At 50.3% G+C, this 10,303-nt stretch overlaps 1 non-coding gene across 1 annotated transcript; it reads left to right on the top strand.

The window, feature by feature from the left end:
• The first annotated feature begins 1,682 nt into the window (after positions 1-1,682).
• LOC144707249 (small nucleolar RNA R71) lies at positions 1,683-1,790 on the top strand. The gene has a single exon (XR_013582414.1). It is a non-coding gene; the product is annotated as a small nucleolar RNA R71 (small nucleolar RNA).
• The last annotated feature ends 8,513 nt before the right edge of the window (positions 1,791-10,303 follow it).

The following is a 10,303-nucleotide window of genomic DNA, read 5'->3' as shown; positions in this document are numbered from 1 at the left end:
GCTTCCTACAGGACATTTCATCATTTTCGATATATCCAGTTGAACTCTCTCCTTTCCAATTTTAAACTCAACCGCCCCTTCTCCCAATCCATAATCGTTTTTGCCGTAACCAAGAATGGTCTACCTAAGATGATAGGAGCTAAACTAATGTCTCGATATCTTTACATCTGTCACTATAAAGTCTACAGGGATTTCACAATTCTCTACAGTGATCATGACATCGGTTAACCTTCCCTCGGGTTGCCTAACAGTGCCGTCAGCTAAGAGTAGGTCCATATAAATTTCCTCCAACTCTCCAAACCCACTCTCCTCATATAATGCGGTCGGAATGATACTTATGCTTGCTCCCGAATCTAATAAAACTTTAGAGAAGGTGTTTCCTCCTATTTCGCATGTAATGAAAGGGGCTCCGGGGTCTCTCATTTTGATAGGGATGGCATTAAGAATGCTAGAGGCCTTTTCAGATAATTTAACCACTTCCCTAGGCTTCTTAATGGTGCAAGAGTCCTTAAGGTACTTCTTTAGGGAAGGTGCACACCTAAGCATATCTTCGACAGTAACAGTCATGGTGGCTTTTCTAAAATTCTCTAGCAGTCGGTTTTCATAATCAAATATCGGTTTTTTTCTATTTAAAGCGGAAGGATAGGGAACATGCTGCCCACTCGTAGAAGGTAGAGGCTCCTCCACGTAGGGGGGGTCCTCTCCTTCTCCCTCTTGTGGTTCGGTTCCCTTCTTAGAATTCTCTATAGAAGTCCGATATGGATCCTGAAGTTCTTTCCCATTTCTCAATTTTGAGATGGCTAGAACCTCAGGATCATCTCTATTCGTCTCATCATGAATGGAATGCTGCACATGATGCAAGTTGCATGGATTGATGGACGGTTTCGTGGGAAGTTTATAAGATGTGCAAGGAGAATCTAACGGTATACCTTGGTGTTCAGATTGGACAGGTCTGAGGCTTTCTAGCATCTTCCTCATCTGCTCTTGAGCATCCAGCATTTGCTTCGTTTGAAACTCCATCATCACTTGCATCCGCATCTCCATTTCTGCCCGCAACTTTTGATTTTGCTTTTCGATCATATCTGAAATGACGGGAGTTAATGTGGAGAAATCAGGTTGAGTTTGCGATGAAACCTGATACTGTTGTGGAGGCCTGTGCTGGAATTGTTGTCTCTGCTGGAACGGGGGTTGAGCTGCCGGCTTGTTTCCTTGGTGGAAGGCCCCTCCGGTTTGGAAATTTGACCGCTTTTGACCCGCCCACGGTTGCTGCGGCTGGTTGAAAGCCTTCACCTCTTCTTCCATGGCTTGGCAAGCTCCATCTTCATGTTCCTGCTAAAACAGAGAGAGCAGATCTTAGCTTTAATGATGGGAGAGTTACCTAGGAAGACATTCTTCAAGGTAGAGGTGAGCTCCTCCAATTTCTGGTTGGTCTCCCTTAGGCCCGCTTGTAGCTCTCCCTCCTTGGCGTTGACTTGCAGAACTCCTGCTCTCTTGGGCTGCACATTCCTCCCATTCTGATTGGCTCCAATCTCCTGCAAATCAGTTTCTGCAACTCTCTCCAAAATATCAAAGACTTCATCCTCATATGCAGTATAAAACGTTCCACAGTGGCGAGGTTTACCTTGTTTTTCATAAAATCAGAGAGAGACTCATAAAATATCTGAGCTAGTTGACATTGTTCAATTCCATGGTGAGGGCACTTCCTCAACAGATCATTGAACCTCTCCCATGATTCACTAAATGCCTCACCATCATGAGGATGGAAGTTGTGAATTTCCTTCTATAAAAGTTAGTTTTGGAGAGAGGGTAAAATTTCTGCAGAAATTTTCCTGCATCTCTTCCCATGAATTAAAAGTGATTCCTAAATTGCGGTACCAGGAAAATGCTTTATCTTTTAAGGTTAGAGGAAAATATTTCATTTTTAAAATTTCTGTAGATATCCTGAACGTTTTGAGATGAACACCTAATGTGGAAATCATCAAGGAATTCTAATGGGTTTTGAGCAGGCAGTCCATTAAATTCAGGTAAGGAATGAATTAATGCATTGTCATATCGAAAGGAAATACCGTCACCGATGTTCAGATTTACATCGGTTTGACGCAAGCTTCCCGACGGTGTGGACCTATCCAGCATAGTCCTCCTCCTCTCATTCTGCTGGTGCATCTCTTCAGCCATATTTCTCTGCTGAATTTCTGGTTCTATCCTTTGTAGAATCCGGAGTGGCGTCTCTAATGTCTTTTTCTACAGACTTTTCACCAGCTCACAGCGTGTTACTACCATAAATCTACAAAGAAACGGTTAGAATAACAATGAGCTGAGGATTGTCAAGTCCTGCAGCTCTAGAAAAATCAACAAAAATGACTGTAGATTTAGAGAAATGACAGTAGATTCACAAAAATGACTGTAGATTCACCAAAATGACTGTAGGTTTAGAGAGATAACTGTAGATTCAGAGAAAATAGAATTTTCTACTGTAATACCGTGCTCCCCGGCAACGGCGCCAGTTGATAAGCTCAATTTTACTGTGTTTTTTTACTGGTTATTTATCAGTAACATGTGTGAGGATTAAGCTTATTCAACGAATTTATAAACCTCACAAGTTAGGGCGAGTGAGGGTCGATCCACAGGGAGCAAAAGAAAACAGCAAGAAATTCCTTTTCGACGTTAAAGTGCAACTTAATCAAGCCGTCTATAGAGAATTTCTCTGAGACAGATCCTTTGCCCTTTGGGGCAAAGGATCGAACACCTGCGTGCGAGGATAACCTCGCGGCGGGTGTGCGTGTAAGCGGCCTCCTGCGCGGCTATGCTGCGCGGCTGCCTATGCGCGGAATGCTGCACGCTTGCAGCTGCGCCGCGCAGCGCGTGCTGCGCGGGCTGCGTGCTGCGGCGCGTGCGTCTGCCGCGATTTGCGTTGCGTGCCAGCAGCTGCGCTGCCGGCGGCCGCGCTACGCGTGCTGCACGCTGCGCGCTGCGCGCGTCGCGCTGAGCGCGTGGTGCGCGGCGCGCGCGCGGCTGGGCGTGGCTGCACGCCGGCCACGCCGGCTGCACGCGGTTGCGCCGCTGCGGCTATGCGCAGCGTGGCGCTGCTGCGTGCTGCGCTGCTGCACGCTGGCCAGCGCGCCGTGTGCGTCTGATTACTGGTGCACGCTGCTGCTGCGCGCGGTCGTGTGCACGGCTGAGCGCTGGCGGCTTTGCTGCACACGGCGTGGTGGAGATGCGGAGGAGTTCTGTTCATTTGGAAGATTTGGGGAAGACGATTTGAACAACAAAGGAACAAAGTTTAAACTGAAATCAAATCTAAACGAAACAATCCTCGGTTGGAAAACATTGGAAGATCTTGTGACTCTTCCAACCCAACCAGAATTGTCTGAGAAGAGAGGGATTACAGGGCTGAAGCTTGCGATTTCCCACGTCGGGTGTCACGTCCTTGCGGCGAGGCGTGGTTCTTCAATCCAAGCTATCTTCAGTCTGTTCTTCCTCTCCAACTCCAAAAGCTCATCAGCTCCTGGAGGGTGCAGAAATCCTCTTCTCCAAGCCCTAGTTTCCTTAGAGAAAATTCTGAACACCTAAACTCCTCTCTCAAGAGAGTATTTATAGGTTTTCTCTTAAGTCATGCCCAGGGGCATTTTCGTAATTTTTGCCACTTCGAATTTTTGCCCACTTCTGTTGATCCTCCTCTCTTCCTTGATCTTCTTAACCTGTTTCTGAATGTTCACTAGCCATAAAACGTTAAATATATTCCACTTGATTCAAAGAATCAAGTGGGGTTAGTGATTTCATAAAACAATACATATGCATGAACTTAGCATGAATTCACAAGATAATTGTAATGAATTTAAACTTGAGAACTTGATTATTTGATGACATATTTTAGAGTCATCAGTAGGGACCCAAGAGACGGGTTCTCTAACCGGGGGAGGTGGTGGAGGTAATGGTATCTCCTCATTCTCTAATAGTTCCTCATGAAAGGGCACATCTAACGAATCTTCGGGAGGAAGATCCCCTAGGTTGGGATCAAATTCACGATCCACACCATGTTCTTCCACCTCGGTGTTCTGCATTTGGGCTCGCGTACGAACCATCTTACGGTCAACTTCTTCTAGAATCACTATGCGAACTTATCTATATGATGGTATGAATGAAATGAAATGACGTGTATAATGCAGATGAATTTCAAAATATGACGTGCGTAATGGAAATGGGATTCAAAATATATACTGCCGACCGTGTTAAGTGAATGCTAACATGACCTGGCTCTGATACCAATATGATGTAACACGATGACAGCCGGGATCGACGGCGCGTGTTACGTCACAAGATTGCGCAGAGGGAATATTAACGATGCTGGTTGATACAATTTTAAGGACTCTAGTTAGCAGTAAGGACGGTCCGACGAAGGTGAACAATACAATAAGTTCCGACAGATGAATAGATCAAGGTAGACTCTATATGACCCTCAGAACCTACACGATCAATTACGACGAGAGAGGCATTTTACAGCCCATCAGAGTTAAACCTTTAATGACACAGTGAGCGCGGACGTCACTGGGCAGGTGCGCGTGCACAGGCAGTTGTGGGCCGGCGAGCGCGAGTAACACCCGGATGAGGGCCGGGCACACAAGCGGCAGCGGGCTGGCGAGCACGGGCGGCGTTGGCGGCGTTGGCGGGTAGACATGCGCGCAGGTGGTCGATGGACCAGCACACGCGGGCAGGGCTGGGATGGAGAAGCATGCGTGCAACGGCAGAAGAAACGCGGGCAGCGCTTGGCAGGTGGGCGCGCACGCGAGCGACTTGGCGCCGGCGGAGCTGGATGGCGATGTAGTGGAGAGCGATGGCGGTCACGGAGATGCGATAGTGAGCAACGAGGGGGAGCGACGGTCGCACGTCCGGATGTAGACAAGGCGAGCAATCCAAGCTTCTCCAAGGCGTTCTTGTGGTTCTTGATGATTAACCGCCAAGAATTGCCGGATCTTGAAGAAGATCTTCGAAGAACGAGATAACAAGAACCCTTCGTCAATCGACGGACACGGAGTGATCTCGACGTGCTTACAATTTTGAGGACGAAGGCACGATCCCCACGATCTATGCTACGAAGACTAACTATCTCTCTCAAGAACGAAAGAAAGAAAGGAACAAAACATTCAGGTTTCAAATTTCACAAGTCTGCCTCTCTCTTGGGCATACCATCCCTTTATATAGGGAGGACGGGTGCCAAGAGAGCGCCCTTAGAGGAGGAAACCGTCGCGAGACGAGTTCCTCCTCTTTAGAAGTATTTCAAACATGGAAATGAATACATGGACGAGGCCCAAAACAACGGCCCAATCCATTTGTTCTGAAAATGACAAGTAAATGAAATAATAGAGAAAACTTACAAATGATCACAACGAGTACTTGACTCTTGGGTCACGGACGTCGGCACGAGTAGCTCGATGTGGTTGGGCTTGTCTAGTGTCGGTGTTGGTGCGATGGTCCCCCGTCACAGGCGCTCCCGCCGACAGCTAGAGGTTGTTATCGTGTTGATCATCTCGCCATGCCGACCCTTCGCACACGGTGCAACCTCATAAGCTCGCGGGATTGGAGGATTGCGTGGAATGCTGGAGCAAGAGGGGTGGACTGCGCCCACCCCGACTAGAGCCCTCACCACGCCCTTCTTCGATCCCACTTGACGGAGGCGAGGACATCTCCCGAACTACATCGTCATCGCGGGGCAGCTCTAGGGGTACGACGACGTGCACACTTCCCCAAGCGCCTGCAAGGTATCATTTATGTATCTTTTCTTTTTCTCAACATGGGCATGGACGAGTGGGATCCGAGTATAATTGGGATATTTAGACTCGCTCCACGCCTATAAACATTCACAAACACTTCACTTTATAAATAAAATCCCCCTGGGTGGCGCCCAGGGCACGGATGGATCGGTCTACGGGCACAACCCCCGGGTTGGCCGTACCCGGCACCGTGTTTTTTGCCAATTAAAAAAAAACCCCTAACCCTAACCCTAACCCAATCTCTAGCTGGTGCAGTTGGAACATTCATACGTCTTGATAGGGACGTACATTTGTTTAACCACCCAAGATATGCGCGGGTATGTGTCGAGATAGATCTCCTTGAGCCCATGATGTAATACGACCTGCCGGGATTGGTCGGCTCGTATTTCGTCACAAGGAATGAATGGATGCATGAAATGCAAACCGATGAAAAAAAGAAATAACGAATGAGCAGTCGAAGGGATCAACGGAAGGGGTGTGAGCCACGCCGGTCAGTGAGGGAAGGCGATCCTAGGATCAAACTCCCAATGACCCGCAAGAAGTACTAGACGACTACGATGAGAAGGGTCGGGGATGACCCTGGAGTGTCCGGCGTCTAAGGCAGTGGTTAACCCTTCAACCACAAGAAAATCCTACGCTCAACCAAGATGGCTATCCTATCCGAGATTCGTAGTGAAGAGTAGGCAGAGGACGCGATAGCGGAAGACGAGACTGCAAGTAGTAATAATACTGGTAAGGATGGAGAGGAGAGAGTGGTACCTGGATGTCACTAGTCCACGACGTATAGATAACTCCCGTATCGTTGATGAAGAGCAAACCGTATCGTCGGAGGCGACGGCTCGGACAAGGTTGACTTTCGGGGTCGTTGGCACCAAACAGTCGACCGCTAGGCTAGTGTTGGCAATCACGATGAGGGAGATGACGGCACAGCTCGTGTTGGCGTAGTAGCTCAGAGCGCCGAGCAGTATCGTTCGAGGGAGCGCGGCACGCGCGTGGCAAGAGGAAAAGCGCCGTGCACTCGGATGAGTCGGCTCACTGGAAGCACAGCGAGCGTGCAGAGGATGCTCGCAGGCAACGGCGTATGAATGCTGGGCGGCGCGGGCGTGACAAACCCGCGCAAGCGGACTGTGCGTTCGTGCCGAGAGCGCACAAAGCAGACAGTACGGCGGGCGACCACGCGTTTGCGCGCGCGGGTGGCTGCGGGAGGGGCGCGCGCGCACGTGTGGGGACGATTCGCGCCAGGGGAAGCCCAGAGGCGAAGGGGAAAGGGGCGGCGAGAATTCAAGAATCAAGGGGTGAGGGTGGTTGCAGATCAAGAAATGTGGGAAAGATGCGTAGGGGTGGTCGACAGGGCAGGGATTACGGTGGAGGGTGAGGTGTGGATGGCAGGGCGAGGATGTCTATGGGAGGGCGTGGAAACGATGGTATGATGGAGGATGGAGGGAGGGGAAGCAGTGTCAAGAAGAGGGTTCTTGGGAAGGAACAATCCAAGAATTCTTCAAGAACGATGACGATGGTACCTTGGAAGGCCTGGGATGGGATCCTCGGCAATCCTGTGGAAGGTGAGCATCATAGACGAGCCGGCAGAGTCCGTTGCCCTCAGAGTGATCTCGACGAAGGCTTCTTCTGCTGCCGGACATGACGACTTCTCGAAAGCTTTTCTCGCTCCGGAGTGATCTTTACGGAGTGATTAAACCCGTTCTCTCGGAGTGATCTCGACGAGAGAGGCGAGGGCTCTACACCACGGAGTGATCTCGACGTGGGTGAGGTTAGCCACACCTCCTACGCTACGTCCTATAGTGGGGAGACACCGTTAGGATTTTCTTCAACAAAATGACTCCAAATGTTCCTTGGGCATGCCGTCCCCTTGTATAGTGAGGATGGATGCCAAGTGAACGTGGGGAGAGGACGAACCGTCGCAAGGCGCGGTTCGACCTCTCCTTACAAATTTGAAATACAAATAAAATGAAAAGGGAAAGACGAAGGACGGGGCCCAACATTGGCCCAGTCCATAAAATCCAGAAACACAAACAAGCAAGAAATAAACACAAGAAAAATAAAGTGCTTACGCGGGGTACTTGAACCACGGGTGGCGCGCGTCGACTCGAGCTGCTCGGCGTGGTTGGTGGCATCCCGTCGTGCCATCTTCCCGATGGTCCTCCATCAGCCCATTCACCGCATGGTACTCATTCAGAACGGAGACGAGTTGATCTATCAACCGATCGTGTATGAGAACCTTCCACAGTTCTGTACACACTGTACCCTCCTTGGTCATACTATCCATACGTGTCGTTAAAAGGCGTCACAGACCACACCAACTCCTATAGAGGAGTACCTTCCCCCTTTGCCGTATAACGATTATATACTAGCAGAAAGGCCCACTACCTACGACCGTCGCCCTACCTAAAGGCCACCCCAGACTGGCTGCCATACCCCTGTAGCATAGCGAACACCTAGTGTTCCGCCCTCACAGGGGCCCCTGCTGTCTAAGCATGTCCCGGCCAAGCTTGGCCAGCCTGCATCATAGTGGATGAAGAAGGTTGCTAACACGCGATCTCCAACCCTAGCCCCGGAGACATCCCCTACTAGAGCTCGGGCAGGCAAAGGTAAGGAGGTAAGGGCTCCCCTTACCTCAAACACCTTTGCCTTATTAGATGTGCTAGAGAGACACGAAGGAGATGGCACGGAGGTCGCGCATACCCACTCCACTATTCCATCCCCCCATCCTTCATCGTCGAGCTCCTTTCACGCACCTCAACCTTCCCCTCACACCCTCTCCCCCTCCCAACCACTCCCACCCTAGTACCCTCCCCATCATCCCCGCCTAGCCGTCCTTCACCTGATCACCATCCATCTTCGCCTCGCTCCCCTTCCCCTCGATCCCCTCCACGTCACTCCCCCCCATCCTGCGCGCCTCCCCCCACACTACCCACCCCTTCTCCTTGCTCAACACCCACCTCTCCACCTTGCCCGCCACCCATCCCCATCCCTGACATACCGCCCCACCCTAGCCACACTCCCCCCCCCACCGGATATACTTACCGTCTTACCTGACCTCCATCCATCACATATACCCTTTGAGCGGGAGGATTGCTTGACCAACCGTCAAGCCCCACTTCCTAGTTCTAAGGATACCTGTGGAGATACTAGCGGCAATGCCTCCACAGGAGAGGAGGACGATGCCTCCCTATCTGAGGAGTCAGACGTGGACACTCCCCCTCTACCAGGTCATCACTCGGATACCCCCAATCCACATCGCATGTATAACACCCGATCGAGGGTGCATCACGCGAGTCGATAGTTTTATGATTCCAAGTCTTGTTTAGAATTGTAGAGGGATCGGCAACCCTCTAACCCAGTCACATCTCCTCTCCCTAGTCAATAATTACAACCTAGGAATAGTTGGACTTATTGAACTGATGATTACATCAGATTGCGGGGAAACTCGGAATGGAACATGTTTATTGTCATCCCTCGAATAAGCTCTGGCTCCTATGGAAGCGGGACTATTGGATGGAACTACAAGCTGAAGGGACCTAGTACGCCACTTTTGATGTACCAACCTCCCCAAAGCCCTATAGGTTTACTATAGTCTATGCCTCACATAGACACTTAGTGCGGGAGGCCTTCTAGGGGGAACTCGCCTTACACATTCACTCTCACTCACAGCCTATTGACCTCCCTTGGTTTCTAGCTGGGAATTTCAACTGCATACGGGCAGTCAGCGAATGCCAGGGAGGGCGCCTACCTCGGCCAAGTTCTATGCAAACGTTCAACAATTTTATCCACCAGACATCACTTGTGGAGCCTCCTACTATCGGAGAGAAGTGTACTTGGTGTAATCAGCGTCAAGCCGATGCGCATATGTACCAACAAATCGACCGTTGTTTCACCAATAGCACGGCGCTGATGTAGTGCACCATCGTGATTGAGATCCTCCCGCGATATTATTTGGATTACTCACCGATCCTCCTTTTCCCAGACTCGAGTAATCGAGTTTGCCCGCACCCCATTTCGCTTCCAAGCCATGTGGTTGGAGCATAACGACTTCCGTCATTTTGTACAAAGCCATTGGCATGGAACGGTCGTCAACCTTCACAATATTGTCGTGGAATCGGCGATGGCAGAAGTGACAGCGCCACTGGCTTCAGCTTGCCCAGGTCACCCGCTGGCACATTAGACGAGGTGAGATTAGCGCCTTGTTTGATACCTGGCATGCTGACGAACCACTCATGCACCATCCACAATTTGTCCCACATGACGTGCGCCTAACAGTGGCTCAGCTGCTTATGGGAAACACTCAACACCTACTGCAGCAGCATGGCCTCCCTACAGATACGTTATCTGAGGTCTAGAGCACCTCAATGGGGTCTACTCCCGACCTTGCCATATGGACGCTCACACCCAAAGGAACATACTCGTGCAAATCTTCATGGGAGCATTTATGCGAGAAATCCCTCATCCAACACTGGGGTCGCCGCATCTGGCATCCGTCGATCCTTCCTCGAGTCTCATTTTTCCTTTGGAGACTCTTA

This window comes from Wolffia australiana, chromosome 8 (assembly GCF_029677425.1).
Source record: "Wolffia australiana isolate 7733 chromosome 8, ASM2967742v1".
Classification (NCBI taxonomy): Eukaryota; Viridiplantae; Streptophyta; class Magnoliopsida; order Alismatales; family Araceae; genus Wolffia; species Wolffia australiana.
Note: the sequence above shows the minus strand (reverse complement) of the source record. Positions and strands in the feature narration are given on the sequence as shown.